Here is an 18,166-nt window from a genome sequence, read left to right on the forward strand (position 1 = left end):
TTTTACCCTTACCTTTTTCTTCTTCTTCCACTTCTTAAAGAATACCCTTCAGCATTTCATGTAATCCTGGTTTGGTGTTGATGAACTCCTTTACCTTTTTTTTTGTCTGTGAAGCTCTTTATCTGACCTTCAATTCTGAATGATAGCTTTGCTGGGTAAAGTAATCTTGGTTGTAGGTTCATGTTGTTCATCATTTTGAATATTTCTTGCCACTCCCTTCTGGCTTGCATAGTTTCTGTTGAGAAATCAGCTGACAGTCGTATGGGTACTCCCTTGTAGGTAACTAGTTGTTTTTCTCTTGCTCCATGTAAGATTTTCTCTTTCTCTTTTGCTCTTGGCATTTTAATTATGATGTGTCTTGGTGTGTTCCTCTTTGGATTCCTCCTGTTTGGGGTCCTGTGCACTTCCTGAACTTGTAGGTCTATTTTTTTCACCAGGTAGGGAAAGTTTTCTGTCATTATTTCTTCCATTAAGCCTTCAATATTCTTCTCGCTCTCTTCTTCTGGCACCCCCAAAATCCGGATATTGGTACTCTTTAAGCCATCCCGGAGGCTCCTTACACTATCCTCACACTTTTGGATTCTTCTTTCTTTTTGCTTCTCTGGTAGGGTGATTTTTGCTTTCTTATATTCCAGATCTTTGGTTTGATTCTTGGGGCATGTTGATCTATAGTTGAGTTTCTGTATATTCTTTATTTCAGACTTTATATGCTTAATTTCTGGCTGGTCCTTTTCCATTTTTTTTTTTTTTTTTTTTTTTGTATTCTCATTAAGGTCCTTGAAGTTCTCACCAAGCTTCTTGGAGGTCTCATCAAGCTTCTCAAAGGCTTTTAGAAGATTATTGAGTAATCTTATAAATGTGATTCTGAACTGTGTGTCATTGAGTAGTTTACTCTCCTCCATCTCTCCCATTCGTGTCATGCTTCTGTGTTTCCTCATTTTGGCTGCCTCCCTGTGTTGATGGAGTGGCTTTGTGTGGTCGGTGACCTATAGGGGTCAGTAGCTCAGCTTCCCCAATCACCTGAGGTGGTCGCATTTGCTATATCCCTTTGTGGGCTTAGTGCAAAGTCTTGGTGTAATTAAGCCTTGATTGCTGTTGGTACACGGGGAGGAATTGACCTCCAGGCCAATTGTCTGTGAGGATCCGCTGTATCTATAAAGGAAGAACTGCTGTGCTGGAGACACACCTTGTTACAGTGGAGCTTTGGTGCTCACTGAGATCATCTCCCAAATGTGTCACTTATGGGTGACAGAGATTGAAACTGAGCACTAGAACTCTGGTTTCTGGGTTTCAGTGAGGTGCAGTGCAGCTACTGTCTGAGGCCAGTACTGTCTCAGAAGCTACAGCCTGAACCACAGTCCTGTCCTCCTTGGATCTGTTTGCCTCAAGCTTCAATTTTGCTAAACTGCAACAGAGAGGGCCATTCATATGCAAAGTCCACTGCTTGGAGCTTGGATGTGTTGTGAGGGGTGGAGTCTCAGGGTGTCACTAGGCTGGGGCGTGGCTGCCGTCCATCGCCACTCTGATGGCATCCCCAAGTCTCCCCGTGTCTCACACCACAACACAGCAAACAATCTCAGCTCTGCAAGCCAGCCAGCCTCACTTTCTGACCCGATGGCAGACAGTCTAGCCTCTCCCCAGAAACTGGATTTCAGAGAGATGGGGCGCTTGTCTCTTCAGGTTGAAGAAAGCACCGCCCTCTGCCAGCTGGATCCACCCCCAGCCTTTATGGAGTCCTCGCCCCCCTACCTCAGTTTTTCAGCGCTTGTGCCCTGGATTCTCCTCCTTCTCTTTCAGTGTAGATGTGCCCTGGATTCTCCTCCTTCTCTTTCAGCTTTCCTTTGGTTTTTGGGAGATAGATGTTTGTTTTATAGTTTTTTAAAAAACATTTTCCCCCCCAAAGGTAATTTTATTTTATTTTATTTTATTCATTTTATTTTTTAAATAAATCTTTATTGTTCATATTATTACAAATGTTCCTCATTTCCCCCTGCTCCATTGCTCCCCTCCACCAGGTTCCCACCCCACCCTCTGCCCTTTCCCCACCCCCCGTTGTCCTCATCCATAGGTGCACAGTTTATGTTCAGTCTCTTCCCACACCCCCCTCTCCCCTTTTCCCCAAGAATCGTCAGTTCACTCCCCTTCCATACCTCTGATTCTATTATATTCACCAGTTAATATTGTTCATCAGATTTTTTTTAATTCCCTTGGTTTTTAGATTCACTTGTTGATAGTTACATATTTGTTGTTCATAATTTTTATCTATATTTTCTTCCTCTTCCTAAAGAACCCCCTTCAGCAATTCATATAATTCTGGATTGGTGGTGATGAACTCCTTTAACTTTTTTTTATTATTATTAGTGAAGCTCTTTATCTGGCCTTCAATTCTGAGTGATAGCTTCGCTGGGTTGAGTATTTTTGGCTGTAGGTTCTTTCTATTCATCACCTTGAATATTTCTTGCCATTCCCATCTGGCCTGCATGGTTTCTGTTGAGAAATTAGCTGACAATCATATGCGTGCTCCCTTATAGGTAACTAACTGCTTTTCTCTTGCTGCTTGTAAGATTCTCTGTCTTTTGCTCTTGGCATTTTAATTATGATGTGTCTTGGTGTGGTCCTCTTTGGGGGTTCCTCTTGTTTGGGGTTCTGTGCACTTCCTGGGCTTGTAAGTCTATTTCTTTCACCAGGTGGGGGAAGTTTTCTGTCATTATTTCTTCAAATAGGTTTTCAGTATCTCGCTCTCTTTCTTCTTCTGGAACCCCCATAATTCTGATGTTGGTTCGTTTGAAATTGTCCCAGAGGTTTCTTACATTATCTTCAACTTTCTGGATTCTCTTATCTTCTTGCTTCTTTAGAGGAGTGTCCTTTGCTTCTTTGTATTCCAAATCTTTGTCTTGATTCCTGGGATCTTCCAGACTGTTTTTAGGACTCTGTATAATATTTTTTTTTATTTCAGACAATGTTTTCTTTATTTCTAGTTGATCCCTTTTCATGTCCTCATAGGTCTCATTTATTTTATCGGCCTTTTTTAGGAAATTTTTGAAAAACCTTATAACTGTATTTTTTAACTCAATGTCCATTCTTTTACTTTCCTCCATCTCCTTCCTTTGTGTCCTGCCTCTTCTCTGCATTTTAGCTACTTCCCTGATTTGATGGAATAGTTTTGTGTGCTAGGTGTTCTGGTAGAGCCCAGTAGCACAGCCTTCCCAGTTTCCTGAGGTGGACAGTCTTGGTGTAGCCCTTTGTGGGCTGTGTGTGCAGTCTTGTTGTTAAGCCTTGCTTGTTGTTGGTATGACTGGGAAGCATTGATCTCTAAGCCAATTGGCTATGAGGATCAGCAGTGTCTCAGCTAGAAGGGCTAAGACAGAGAATCTTAAAAGCAGCAAGAGAAAAACAGTTAGTTACTTAGAAGGGAATACCTATATGACTGTCAACTGATTTCTGAATAGAAACTATGCTGGCCAGAAGGGAGTGGCAAGAAATATACAAAATGATGAATAGCAAGAACTCTACCCAGCAAAGCTATTATTCAGAACTGGAGGTCAGACAAAGAGCTTCACAGACAAGAAAAAACTAAAGAAGTTCATCACCACCAAACCAGTATTATATGAAATACTGAAGGGTATTCTCTAAGAGGAAGAAAAAGAAAAAGATAAAAATTATGAACAACCAAGTGACAAAAATACATATCTATCAACAAGTGAATCTAAAATTTATGTGAATAAAAAATCTGAAAAACAGAATAAACTGGTGAATATAATAAAATCAGGGGCATAGAAAGGGAGTGGACTAACAATTCTTGGGGAGAAGGGGTTGTGGGAGGAGCAGGAAGAGATTGGACAAAAATATGACATCTATGACAATGAAGCGGGGTAAGGGCATAGGGTGGGGTGGGAATCTAGTAGGGAGGGGGAGCTATAGGGGAAAAAGAACAACTGTAATCTGAACAATAACGATTTGTTTTAAAAATTTATTTAACTTCCTAACTGTGCGTGTTGCCTTCAACACTTTCACAATGATTTTCTGCTCCTCAATAAGGAAAGCACACTTCAACCTGTCACAGACACATTTAGCACACATGGATTCACCATAGGCCCTGCTGACATGTTGTTTCACTTTATACGATTTCATTAGAACTTTAGGTCTCACAGCATGAACCTGTCCATGAAGTCAGCCTGGGCACATACCACATGCAGATTTTTGTGCTTTCCCAACCTTCTTGGCATAAAGGTAAACAATTCTATTGCCAGGGTTTTGGGACAGCCCAGTTTTTTGTTTTGTTTGTTTGTTTTGTTTTGTGTTTTTTTAAATTTATTTTTATTGATTTTTCACAGAGAGGAAGGGAGAGGAATAGAGAGCTAGAAACATCGATGAGAAAGAAACATCGACTAGCTGCCTCCTGCACACCTCCTACCGGGGATGTGCCCGCAACCAAGGTACATGCCCGTGACCGGAATCAAACCTGGGACCCTTCTGTGCACAGACTGACGCTCTATCCACTGAGCCAAACCAGTTTTGGCTGTTTGTTTGTTTTTGTTTTTTAATCTCAGAGAGGGAGAGAGAGGGAGAGATGGGAATATCAATAATGAGAACATCAATAACTATTGTAGCTGCCTCCTGCACACCCTCTATTGGGGATCGAGCCTGCAACCTGGGCATGTGCCCTTGACTGGAATCAAACCTGGGACCCTTCAATCTGCAGGCTGACACTTTATCCACTGAGCTAAACTGACTAGGGTTGGGACACCCTAGTTTTGTTAGAGGCTATATTTCAGGACAGTCACAAACGGTATGTCAAACACTGGACCATGATGAATGCTTGAAGTCATAGCAATTGACAAAATCCAATACCCTTTCTTGATAAAAACTCTCAACAAGGTGGGAATAGAAGGATCATACCTCAACATATAAAAGCTATATATGATAAACCCACAACAAACATCATTCTCAATGGGTAAAAACTAAAACCATTTCCCCTGAGAACAGGTACAAGACAGGAACCCTCATGCACAGGGATGCCCACTCTCAACACTCCTGTTTGACATAGTATTGGAAGTTTTAGCCATTGCAATTAGACAAGAAAAAGAAATAAAAGGCATTGAAGTTGGAAAAGAAGAAGTAAGGCTGTCCCTATTTGCAGATAACATGATATTGTACATTAAAAAACCCTAAAGACTCCATAAAAAATTATTAGATTTAATAAATGAATTTGGCAATGTAGCAGGATACAATATTAATGCCAAGAAATCTATAGCATTTCTATACACCAATAGTGAACTTACAGAAAGAGAGACTGAAAAAGCAATCCCATTTACCATCATACAAAAAAAATTAAGATACCTAGGAATAAACTTAACTAAAGAGGTAAAAGATGTATTTGCGGAAAATGACAGGACACTGGAAAAGGAGATAGAGGAAGATGTAAACAGATGGAAGAATCTAGATCTAAATCCACAGCTGTGGAAGACTGTGCCCACCTTTCTCTGCCCTTACCCCACCCTCTGCCCTTACCCCACCCTCTGCCCTTACCTCCCCCTCCTTTGTCCTCATCCATAAGTGTACGATTTTAGTCAAGTCTCTTCCTGTATCCCCCACACCCCTTTCCCCCTGATAATTATCAATCCACTCCCTTTTTGCCCCTGATTTTATTATATTAACCAGTTTATTCTGTTCCTCAGATTTTTAATTCGCTTGATTTTTAGATTCACTTGTTGGTAGGTATGTATTTGTTGATCATAATTTTTATCTTTACTTTCTTCTTCTTCTTCCTCTTCTTAAAGAATACCTTTCAGCATTTCATGTAATACTGGTTTGGTGGTGATGAACTTCTTTAGCTTATTTTTATCTGTTGAGCTCTTTTTCTGACCTTCAATTCTGAATGATAATTTTGCTGGGTAGAGTATTTTTGGCTGTAGGTTCTTTCTATTCATCACCTTGAATATTTCTTGCCACTCCCTTCTGGCAAGAAATGGTTTCTGTTGGGAAATTAGCTGACAATCGTATGGGTGCTCCCTTATAGGTAACTAACTGCTTTTCTCTTGCTGCTTGTAAGATTCTCTGTCTTTTGCCCTTGGCATTTTAATTATGATGTGTCTTGGTGTGGTCCTCTTTGGGGGTTCCTCTTGTTTGGGGTTCTGTGCACTTCCTGGGCTTGTAAGTCTATATCTTTCACCAGGTGGGGGAAGTTTTCTGTCATTATTTCTTCAAATAGGTTTTCAGTATCTCGCTCTCTCTCTTCTTCTGGAACCCTCATAATTCTGATGTTGGTATGCTTGAAGTTGTCCCAGAGGTTTCTTACACAATTTTCAACTTTCTGGATTCTCTTCTCTTCTTGCTTCTCTGGAGGAGTGTCATTTGCCTCTTTGTATTCGAAATCTTTGACTTGATGGTTGGGATCCGCTAGTCTGCTGGTGGGTCTTTATTTTAGTCAGCGTATGTTTAATTTCTAGTTTGTCCTTTTTCATATCCTCGAGGGTCTGGCTAAATTTATCAGCCTTTTCTAGGAAATTCTTGAAAAACCTTATAACCGTGGTTTTGAACTCTATATCCAGCCTTTTGTTCTCCTCCATTTCTTTCGTTTGAGATCTGTTTCCTCATTTTCGCTGCTTTCCTGAGTTGGTAGGGTAGCTTTGTGTGTTTGGTGCCATATATGGGCTGGTGGGTCAGCCTCCCGAGTTACCTGAGTAGACACTCTTAGTGTTCTCCTTTGTGGACTGCGCATACAGCCTTGTTGTAGTTAAGTATTTTTATTTTTATTTTTTTAGTATATTTTATTGATTTTTTACAGAGAGGAAAAGAGACTGGTCAACAGCTAGAAACATCCATGAGAGAGAAACATCAATCAGCTGTCTCTTGTACACCCCTTACTGGGGATGTGCCCACAACCAGGTTACATGCCCTTCAATGGAATTGAACTTGAGACTTTTCAGTCTGTAGGCTGATACTCTATCCACTGTGCCAAACCGGTTTTGGCTGTGGTTAAGTCTTGATTGTTGTTGGTATCACTGGGAGGAATTGACCTCCAGGCCAATTAGATGTGAGTATCAGCTATGTCTATGTCGGAATACTTTCTGTATTGGAGACAGTCTTATTGGACCAGACTTGCAAAATAGCAAAGCCTCTGTGCTCAGCTTGGATGGGGCGGAGTCTCAGGGCTGAGCTGACAGTCTTGGCTTCCCTTCAGCCCTGCCTTTGTGTGTGTGGCTCAGACCTCTGTCTTTCACGGATCCCCTGAGTTTCCACCTCACCGTCCAGATTCCCCTTGTAAGAGCGTGGGTGCTCCAAGGGCTTGCCCTGAACTGGGTTTCAGTGCTCAGTGCAGTCAGAACTGGGGTTCAGTGCAGTCAGGAGCTTCCGATTCCTTCCACTATGGAGAGGCTGTGGCAATCCGCTGTCAGACCTCTCTGTGCGCACTCACTGGTGCGAGACTCTAGACCCTGCTTGCTGGGGCTCCCGTCTTCCCTGAGTCTCCCAGTCTCTGAGTCTCCGGGTGCTTTTCTCTACAGTCCAGACTCCACTCATATGAGCCTGGGTCCATGGGGTTTCGGCCAGGGTTGGGATGCAGTGCAGTCGGGGGCTTCCTTTCCCCTCCTGCCAGCCAGGAACTTGGCCGCCCTTCCTTTCTGTGCATACGTCTCTTTACTTCAGTGCTTTACGGCTCCCCTGACCCGTGAGCCTCTCTCCTACTTTCTAATTGTAAATTTCCCACTCAGCCAGCTTTCCTGTGGTTTTGGATCATGTCCATTCTATCATTTGGTTGTTGTTTTGAAATTGTTGTGCGAGGTGGTAGTTTAGGCACTTACCTAGGTCGCCATCTTGGTTTTTCCCCACATATAATACCTTAATAAAAAATTAAAAATGATCAGTGAAATCAAGAGCTAGGTCTTTGAAAAGATAAACAAGATTGATAAGCCTTTAATCACACTCATCAAACAAAACAAGAAAGGGGACCCAAATTAATAAAATCAGAAATAAAAGAGGAGAAGTAACAACTGACACCAGAAATACAAAGGATTATTTTAAAAATATGAATTGCCGGTACCGGTTTGGCTCAGTGGATAGAGCATCGGCCTGTGGACTGAAAGGTCCTGGGTTAGATTCCGGTCAAGGGCATGTACCTTGGTTGAGGGCACATCCCCAGTAGGGGGTGTGCAAGAGTCAGCTGGTCGATGATTCTCTCTCATCGATGTTTCTAACTCTCTATCCCTCTCTCTTCCTCTCTGTGAAAAATCAATAAAATATATTTTTTTAAAAAAATATTATGACTATATGCCAAAAATTGGATAATCTGGGAGAAATAGATAAATCCCTAGAAATATACTATCTTCAAAACCGAATCAAGAAAATCTAAACAGACCAATTACACCAATGAACTCAAAGTAGTAATTAAAACAACTCCCAACAACCCCATCCAGGTTTGCTCAATGGTTGGAGTGTTTGCCCATGGACTGAAAGGTCCTAGGTTCGATTCTGGTCTAGGGCATATACCTGGGCATGTACTTTGGTTGCAGGCTCAATCCCTGGCCCCGGTCAGGATGAATGTGGAAGGCAACCGATCCATGTGTCTCTCACATTGATATTTGTTAGAAATAAGGTGAGCCCCCAAGTCAGGGGTTCTGATAGAATACAAAACACTTGGGAGCCAGACAGCAAGGCAAACATCTTTACTTCTACATAGAAGTGTGTGCACATACACATGGTCTGGAAGCCGTGCATACTGAGCAGACTGCTTGGCTTTATAATCCCTGATGCACGTGACCTGTCCTTTGCTCTTCATTGGAACTCAGGTGCACAGTCTTTCGAGATTGGCTAATTCAAAGGGCGGCCCCCAGGGGACCTGCAAGCTATGCTGCCAACATGGCAGTTGCCAAGTCACTGGGTCCAAAATGGCGGCTGTCTAAACTGTTCTTTGACAGAAAGATGACTTGTATTTTTCTCACGATATTTTTCTCTGTCTCTCCCCGTTCCTTCCACTCTGTCTAAAATTCAATGGAAAAATATCATTGGGTGAGAATTAACACACACACACACACACACACACACACACACACACACACATCAAAACTTCCAACAAACAAACAAACAAACAAACAAAAGTCCTGGACCAGATGGCTTCACAGGTAAATTTTAAAACATTCAAAGAAGCCCTGGCCGGTGAGCATCAGCCTGTGCACTGAAGTGTTGTGGGTTTGATTCCTGGTCAAGGGCACATACCTGATTGCAGGTTTGATCCCTGGCCCTGGTCAGAGCTTGTGAGGGATGCAACCAATCGATGTGTCTCTCTCACATCAATGTTTCTCTCTTTCTCTCTCCCTCCCTTTCACTATCTATAAAAAGTAATGGAAAAAATATATGTCCTCATGTGAGGATTAAACTCCCCCACCCACACACACATTGGTCCTTCAAGATGGCAGCTGGCAGGACAGCAGTGAGGGAGAGAGTGAGTGAGAGAGGGAAAGGGGAGTGCAAAGACATGTGGTGTGTGTGTGTGGGGGCAGTTATATTCTGCAGGACTTTTAGGGGCTGATGACCCATCTCCCATAGCTGGGCAGTCTTTGCTACCACTGCAATCTCTCCCAGGATGGCCGGCTCTGCCACAGAAGCCTCGCTATCTTGAAGGGGAAAGAGGCTGTGACTGGAAGCCCAGCCTCACCTCTACCGAGGAGCCCGCAGACACCACCTGGTACAGTCACCCCGCGAGGGACCTGCTGCCTTGGCTGTGGTCCCACGAACACTAAGACTCCAGACTCCCCAGCTGCAGACTCCTAAAAAGTGTATCTGGGGGCAGACAAAATGGCAGCGAAATAGGCGGACATGTCCTCACCTTGCCACAGAGCAGATAGAAGAAACAACTAAATTGAATAACATCTACCTGGAATTGGAGAGTTAAACACAGCTGATGAGACAATTTATGGCCAGAAAGGACAGAGAATGCCAAAGAGTGGTAGGATGGAGGATCTGGGCTGGAGAGAGAGACTCGCCTGACTACTGGGATGAGAGGGTCAGAAGGAGCCTGCCCTGCACCAAGTCTTGGAGATATGTGTAACACTCAACTGTGGAAGGCAATCCAGAGGGCTGCTGGCAGCTAGGGATTCTAGATCTAAATCCACAGCTGTGGAAGACTGTGCCCAGAAAGGCAGCCTGAAGACCTGCACTGGCGGCGCAGTGCTGGGTGAGATAAGCATGCAGCGGTGAGGTTGCTCTGCCTTTATAAGGTCCTTGCTTTTACTAGCTCAACCAGTACATAGTATTTGCAGCAGCGAGGCTGTGGTGCCAGTAAAGGTGCAGTTTTGTGGAGGCTGGGGAGCAAGACCTGGAGAGGCGACCAGAAATCCAGCTCTGGGAAATTCTGCTCCCTCCAACCCTAAGCAGCCATTTTTTCTCCTGAATAGCCAGCCCCTCATAGCAACACCCACAGGGCAACTAGCACAGCACTCAGTCTCAAGCTCTGTAGGGAAATAAGGATTCTGAATACCCCCAGGGAACCCTCGGGGACTGGGTTGAGGGGCCATTTGGTCCTGGAAACTAATACAGCAACACCGCCACCTAGAGCCCATGTTAGAAATAGGCGCTTGTGTAAATACCACTGAAAGCAGGCAGCCAAACCAGGCAGATTGGTCCCGCCTGTCTGAAACCAAGGCTGTGGAGACAGACACAGAAGAGCAGTGGATCGCTGGGAACTTCAACAGGGTGATGATGATGATGATTACATAACAGGAAGGTGAGACGTGGCAGACAGAGCAATAGAGAGGGGTCTTAAACCAGTCCCCATGGGACATTAAAACTCAGCTTAAATGAATGAAACTTCAATATTTCACTTTTTAAATTTTTTATCTTTTACTTAAGAAAGAAAAGGAATTTTTTAATTTCTTAACCTTTCATTTTTTTATTAGTGTTCATTACATTTTTAATCATTATTTATTTTTTCTCATTTTTTTCTTTTTTGCCAACCTTTTCTTCCTCACTCCCTTTTTCATCCCGTTTCTCTTCTCCGGTTACTGCTTTAGTTTTTCTTTCTCCTTTCTTTTTACCACTTGTTAAAAGTTAATCTTCTTTATCTGCTTTATTGACACATTACTATTTATAGTAGTCTCTGTTGGCATATTCATATATCTAATTTCTTCTCCCCTGCTCCAAGTTCATGCATGCTTCTCTTTTCTATTTCTATGGTAGCCAATTTATTTATTTATTTATTTGTTTATTAATTTATTTTTAAAATATATTGATATTTTATTGATTTTTTACAGAGAGGAAGAGAGAGGGATAAAGAGTTACAAACATCATGAGAATCATCGATCAGCTGCCTCTTGCACACCCCCCACTGGGGATGTGCCCGCAACCAAGGCATATATGCCCTTGTCCGGAATCAAACCTGCAACCTTTCAGTCCGCAGGCCGACACTCTATCCACTGAGCCAAACCGGTTTTGGCTATTTTATTTTTTTATGTTTTAACCCCCTCCCCTTCTCTCTTGCTCTCTTCTTCTCCTAATTGCTTAATTAGTTTCACTCACCAAATTCAAGCCTATTTGTTCTTTATTGTACTTTTCCAAAAATAGATAAATATATAGATATTAGTAGATAGATTAAGGAAGGGTATTGTTTTCCATCTATTTATTTCTTTATTTTTATTTTATTATTTTTCCCCCTTATATTTCTCTATAACAAGTACTCTAATTTTTTTCTTTATTGATTAAGGTATTACATATGTGTCCTTATCCCCCCCATTGCTCCCCACCCCCCACTCATGGCCTCACCCTCTGGTGTCTGTGTCCATGGTTAGACTTATATGCATGCATACAAATCCTTTGGTTGATCTCTCCCCCTTACCCCTGCCCTGCCCTACCTTTCCTCTGAAGTTTGATGGTCTGATCAATGCTTCTCTGTCTTTGGATCTGTTTTTCTTCATCAGTTTATGTTGTTCATTATATTCCACAAATGAGTGAGATCATGTAATATTTATCTTTCTCTGACTGGCTTATTTCACTTAGCATAATGCTCTCCAGTTCCATCCATGCTGTTGCAAATGATAAGAATTCCTTCTTTTTTATGGCAACGTAGTATTCCAGATGTGCCACATTATTTTAATCCAGTCATCTGCTGATGGGCACTTAGGCTGTTTCCAAATCTTAGCTATGGTATATTGTGCCACTATGAACATAGGGGTGCATATATCCTTTTTGATTGATGTTTCTAGTTTCTTAGGATATATTAGGTAGAAGTGGGATCACTGGGTCAAATAGGTGTTCCATTTTTAGTTTTGTGATGAAACCATACCGTTTTCCACAGTGGCTGCACCAGTCTGCATTCCCACCAGCAGTGCACGAGGAATCCTTTTTCTCTGCATCTCCCCAGCATTTGTCACTTGTTGATTTGTTGATGATAGCCATTCTGACAAATGTGAGATGGTACCAAATTGTTGTTCTGATTTGCATCTCTCAGATAATTAGTGACTTTGAGCATGTTTTCATATGTTTCTTGGCCTTCTTTATGTCCTCTTTTGAAAAGTATCTATTTAGGACCTTTGCCCAGTTTTTGATTGGGTTGTTTATCTTTTTTTTTGTTTGTTTTGTTAAGTTGTGAGTTTCCTGTAAATGTTGTATATTAAACCCTTATCAGTGATAACATTGGCAAATATGTTCTCCCATGCAGTGGGCTTTCTTGTTGGTTTGTTGATGGTTTCTTTTGCTGTACAGGTTTTTATTTTGTTGTAGTCCCATTTGCTTATTTTCTCTTTAGCTTTCATTGCCCTAGTAGCTGTGTTAGTGAAGATATTGCTTTAGCATATGTTTAAGATTTTGCTGCCTCTGGATTCCTCTAATATTTTTATGTTTTTCCATCTTATGTTTAATTCCTTTATCCATTGTGAGTTTATTTTTGTGTATGGTATAAGTTGGTGGTCTAGATTCCTTTTTTTGCATGTATCTGTCAAATTTTTCCAACACCATTTGTTGAAGAGACTGCCTTGACTCCATTCTAAGTTCTTACCTCCTTTGTCAAATATTAATTTGGCATAGTGGTTTGGGTGGATTTCTGTGTTCTCTATTCCATTCCATTGGTCTATATGTCTGTTCTTGTGCCAGTGCCAGGCAGTTTTGAGAACAGTGGCTTTGTAATACAGCTTGCTATCTGGTATTGAGATCCCACTTACTTTGTTCTTCATTCTCAGGATTGCTGCAGCTATTCAGGATCTTCTTATTCCAGATGAATTTTTGGAGAGTTTGTTCTAGGTTGGTAAAATATGCTGTTGGTATTTTAATGGGGAGTGCATTGAATTTATAGATTGCTTTGGGTAGTATGGACATTTAATGATGTTGATTCTAAGAGTCCTTGAATATGGTATGTTCTTCCATTTGTTTATGTCTTCCTCTATCTCTTTTTTTTTTTTTAGTGTCCTATAGTTTTCCAAGTACAGAACTTTTAACTCATTTAAGTTTATTCCTAGGTATCTTAATTTTTTTTTGTATGATGGTAAATGGGATTGTTTTTTTAATATCTATTTCTGTAAGTTAACTCTTGGTGTATAAAAATGCCATAGAATTCTTGGTGTATCCTGCTACATTGCCAAATTCATTTATTAAATCTAATAATTTTTTATGGAGTCTTTAGGGTTTTTTATGTACAGTATCATGTCATCTGCAAATAAGGTAGTTATACATCTTCTTTTTCAATTTGGATGCCTTTTATTTCTTCTTCTTGTCTAATTGCAATGGCTAATAGTTCCAGTACTATGTAAAAAAGCAGTGGTGAAAGTGGGCATCCTGTATTGTTCCTGTTCTTAGATATAATGTTTTAGGTCTTTCCCATTGAGTATGGTGTTGGCTGTAGGTATGGTATATAAGGTTTTTATGATGTTGAGGTATGACCCTTCTATTCCCATTTTGTGGAGGATTTTTATCAAGAAAGGGTGTTGGATTTTGTCAAATGTTTTTTCTGCATCAATTGATATGACTATGTAATTTTTATCTCTCAATTTGTTTATGTGATGTATCACATTTATAAATTTGTGGATATTGTACCATCCTTGCATCCCCAGTATAAATCCTACTTGGTCATGATGTATGATATTTCTAATGCAATATTGGATCCAATTTGCTAGAATTTTGTTGAGGATTTTGGCATCTATGTTCATGAGGGATATCGGTTTAAAATTCTCTTTCAAATTGTTGTCTTTACCTGGTTTTGATATTAGGGTAATGCTGAATTCGTATAATGAGCTTGGAAATGTTCCTTCCTCTTGAATTTTTTGGAATGGTCTGAGGAGGATAGGATTTAGTTCTTTGAATGTTTGGGAAACTCCACTGTGAAGCCATCTGGTCCTGGGCTTTTGTTTGCTGGAGGCTTTTTGATGACTGCTTCAATTTCCTCCATAGTTATTGGCATATTGAGACTTTTAGATGCTTTCTGATTGAGTTTTGGAAGGTTGTATTTTTCTAGGAATATGTCACTTTCCTTTAGGCCGTCTAGTTGTTGGAATAGTTGTTCTCAGTTTTTTGTTGTTGTTGTTGTTTTTTTTTAAACAATCCTTTCAATTTCTGTGGGGTCTGTTGTTATTTTGCCTCTTTCATTTCTGATTTTATTTATTTGGGTCCTCTCTCTTTGCTTCTTGGTGAGCCTGGCTAGAGGTTCACCAATCTTGTTTATCCTCTCAAAAAACCAATTCTTGGTTTCATTGATCTTTTGTATTTTCTTTTAGTCTCTATGTCATTTTTTTATGCTCTGATCTTTATTATCTCATTCCTTGTGCTCACTGTGGGATTTTCTTGTTGCTCTCTAATTCTTTAAGTTGTAGATTTAGATGATTTATTACCATTTTTCCTTTTTTGTTTGTTTGTTTGTTTTTGTTATTTTTTGAAGTAGGCCTGGGACCGCTTTCTCTGTCTACCATAGATTTTGGATTGTTGTTTTCATTGTCATTTATTTCCAGGATGTTTTTAATTTCTTCTTTGATCTCTTTGGTAACTTAATAATTGTTTAATAGCATGCTATTCATCTTTCAATTGTTTGAATTTTTTATTGTTTTTATTGTGGTTTATTTCTATATTATGCTATTGTGGTCTGAGAAGATGCTTGATATGATTTCAATCTTCTTGAATTTGGAGAGACTTTGCCTGTGACCCAATATGTGGTCTATCTTTGAAAATGTCCTATGTGCATTTGAGAAGAACATATATTCCATGGCTTTTGAGTGAAATGTTCTGAAGATGTGAATTTTGTCCATCTGATCTAGTGAGTCATTTAAGATTATTGTTTCTTTACTAATTTTTTATCTACAGGATTTATCACAAGTTATCAGTGGGGTATTTACGTCCCCTACTATGATTATATTGTTGTTATTCTCTCCCTTGATATCTTCCAGGAGTTTTTATTTATTTTTATTTTTTTATTTGGGTGCTACTGCATTCGGTGCATATATGTTTACCAGGGTTATATCCTCTTCTTATAGCAATCCCTTTAGTATTATGAAGTGGTCTTCCTTATCTCTTGTTATCGCTTTCACTTTGAGGTCTATTTTGTCAGATATAAGTATTGTTAACACAGCTTTTTTTCATTTCCATTTGCCTGAAAGATGTTTTTCCATCCCTTCACTTTCAATCTCTGTGAGTCCCTTGATCTGAGGTGGATCTCTTGTAGACAGCATATATATATATATATGGATCATGTTCTCTTATCCACTCAGCTACTCAATGTCTTTTGATTGGAGCATTTAGTACATTTACATTTAAAGTTATTATTTATAGGTACTGGTTTATAGCCATTTTTATTTTTTATGCCTGTGTACCTTATTCCCTCTTTATTTCTTCTTTTTACAGCAGATCCTTTAGCATTTCTTGCATTGCTGGCTTGGTAGTGATAAACTCCCTTCGTGGTTTTTATTTTTTATTTTTATTTTTTGTCTGTGAAGCTTCTTATTTACCCTTCCATTTTGAATAAAGTGTTCTCGGATTCAGTCCCTTGCTTTGCATCACGTTGTATACTTCCTTCCATGCCTTTCTGGCCTGATATGTTTCTGTTGAGAAATCATTTGATAATCTAATGGGAGATCCTTTGTATGTAACTTTCAGTCTCTTTATGCAGCCTTTAAGATTCACTCTTTGTCCTGAATGTTTGCCATCATAATTACGACATGTCTTGGTGTGGGTTTTTTAGGGTTCATCTTGTTTGGGACTTTCTATGCTTGTGTGATTTTTTTTTTCTTCCACACATCTGGGAAGATTTCTGACACTATTTCTTCAAATAAGTTTTCTAACTCTTGTTCCTCTTACTGTCATTCTGGCACTCTTATTATTCGTATGTTGCTTCGTTTCATGTTGTCCCAAATTTCCCTTAGGTTATTCTCCTGTCTTTTAATTTTTTTTTTCTCCCATTGCAGTTCAGTTTGGGTATGTATGCTTCCATGTCTTCTAATTCACTAATTTTGTCGTCCGCTTCTCCTAGTCTGCTGTTGAAACCTTCCATAGTGTTTTTTATTTCAGCTATATCACTCTTTATTTCTTCTTAATTCTTACATAAGTTGTTGATTTTTTTAATCCATCTGGTTTATGAACTGTATCACTCTTATGCTGAATTCTTTTTCTGACACATTTCAAGCCTCTATTTCACTTAGCTGCTTTTCTTGAAATTCCTCTTTTTCTTTCCTTTGTGGGTTTGTCTTCCCATGTTTGCTCTTACTGAAGGATCTAGGTGCTGAGTCATGCAGTGGCTGCTCCTTGGATGCAGTGGTTCCTCGGGCAGTGCCTGCTCCTCAGGCAGTCATGGCAGCAACAGCTCCTCAGTTGGTGGCAGCTTCTCTGGTGGGCACTGCTTGCAGCGATGGTGGCTCCTGTGGATCGCAGGGGCAGGATACTTGTGTAGTTTCTGCTCCTTGGATTGGGGCAGGCTGCTCATGGGGATGCTGCTCCTTGGATGAGGGAAGGCCGCTTGTGCAGCTCTTGCTACTTGGACAGAGGCAGGTTGCTGCTCCTCAGATGGGGACAGGTTGCTTGCATGGCTGCTGCTCCTTGGATAGGTGCAAGGTGCTCTCACAGCTACTGCTCCTCATATGGGGGTGGACTGCTCGTGTGGCTGCTGTTCCTCAGATGCGGGTGGGCTGCTTGTGAGGCTGCTGCTCCTCAGACAGGTGGACTGCTTTCATGGCTGCTGCTCTTTATATGGGAGCGGACTGCTATTCCTTGGACAGCGGTGGGCTGCTCACAGGGTTGCTTCTCCTCAGATGGGGGCAGGCCGTGTAAGGCAGCCGCTCCTCTGATGGGAGTGGACTGCTCATGGGGCTCCTGCTCCTAGATGGGGGCAGGCTGTGTGAGGCTGCTTCTCCTTGGATGGGGCGGGCTGCTCATGTGGTTGCTGCTCATGTGATCATGGTACCCTGGGCTAAAGCATTGGGATGGCCAGAGGGGAGTGGGCATCGGAACTCACAGGAACCTGTGCCCATGGTGGCTGGAGTCTCAATGTCCATAGGACCACAGCTGAAGCATTAGATGTGGCTATAGAGCCCTGGGTATTATCTGAAGGTAACCTGGGTGGAGGTGAAGCTGGGCTCTCAGTCACAGCAGCTCTCCCCTTCAAAAGGCACAGCCTTTGTGGAAGATCCAGCCACTCTGGGACTGTTTGCACTAGTAGCAGATGTTGCCTGGTTAGGTGAGCCCAGTAAACCTGACCCCCAAAATCCTATGGGATTTAACTGTGACACACACACACACACACACACACACACACACACACACACACCACGTCCACACACTCCTCTTTTGCTCCCTCACTTACTCACACTCACTCCCTCACTGCCACCTTCTTCCTGTCTCTGTAGTTGGGTCTGGAGTGTTATTGACCTGTTTGTGGATGGAGCCTTCTCTCCAGGTGTCTAGTTACATGGCTCACTCTCTACCACATTGACCAAACAGGATAAAGTTCACTTTGACAAGACATAACACAAAGGGAACAAAACACAAATGTACTCATGACACCGATAAACCCAATATAAGTGATCACTAAAGGATAGAGAATTAGGGGAGAGAAAGAAGAGCACAAATGATATTTAAGAGAGAAAAGAAAAAAAGACAGAAAAAGGGAAAAAAAATATATGGGGAGCAAACACCAGAGAGCAAACAGATAAACCAAAACATACAAATACCAAATACCCAGCAAAGAGGGTGGGGGCAGAATCCTATA

At 41.1% G+C, this 18,166-nt stretch overlaps 1 pseudogene; it reads right to left on the reverse strand.

Annotated features, from left to right (window-relative positions):
- Positions 1–3,915: 3,915 nt before the first annotated feature.
- LOC118704102 lies at positions 3,916–4,810 on the reverse strand (annotated as a pseudogene).
- Between the last annotated feature and the right edge of the window lie 13,356 nt (positions 4,811–18,166).

The sequence above is a fragment of the Pipistrellus kuhlii genome, unplaced genomic scaffold (genome assembly GCF_014108245.1).
Source record: "Pipistrellus kuhlii isolate mPipKuh1 unplaced genomic scaffold, mPipKuh1.p scaffold_m20_p_40, whole genome shotgun sequence".
In the NCBI taxonomy this organism is placed as follows: domain Eukaryota; kingdom Metazoa; phylum Chordata; class Mammalia; order Chiroptera; family Vespertilionidae; genus Pipistrellus; species Pipistrellus kuhlii.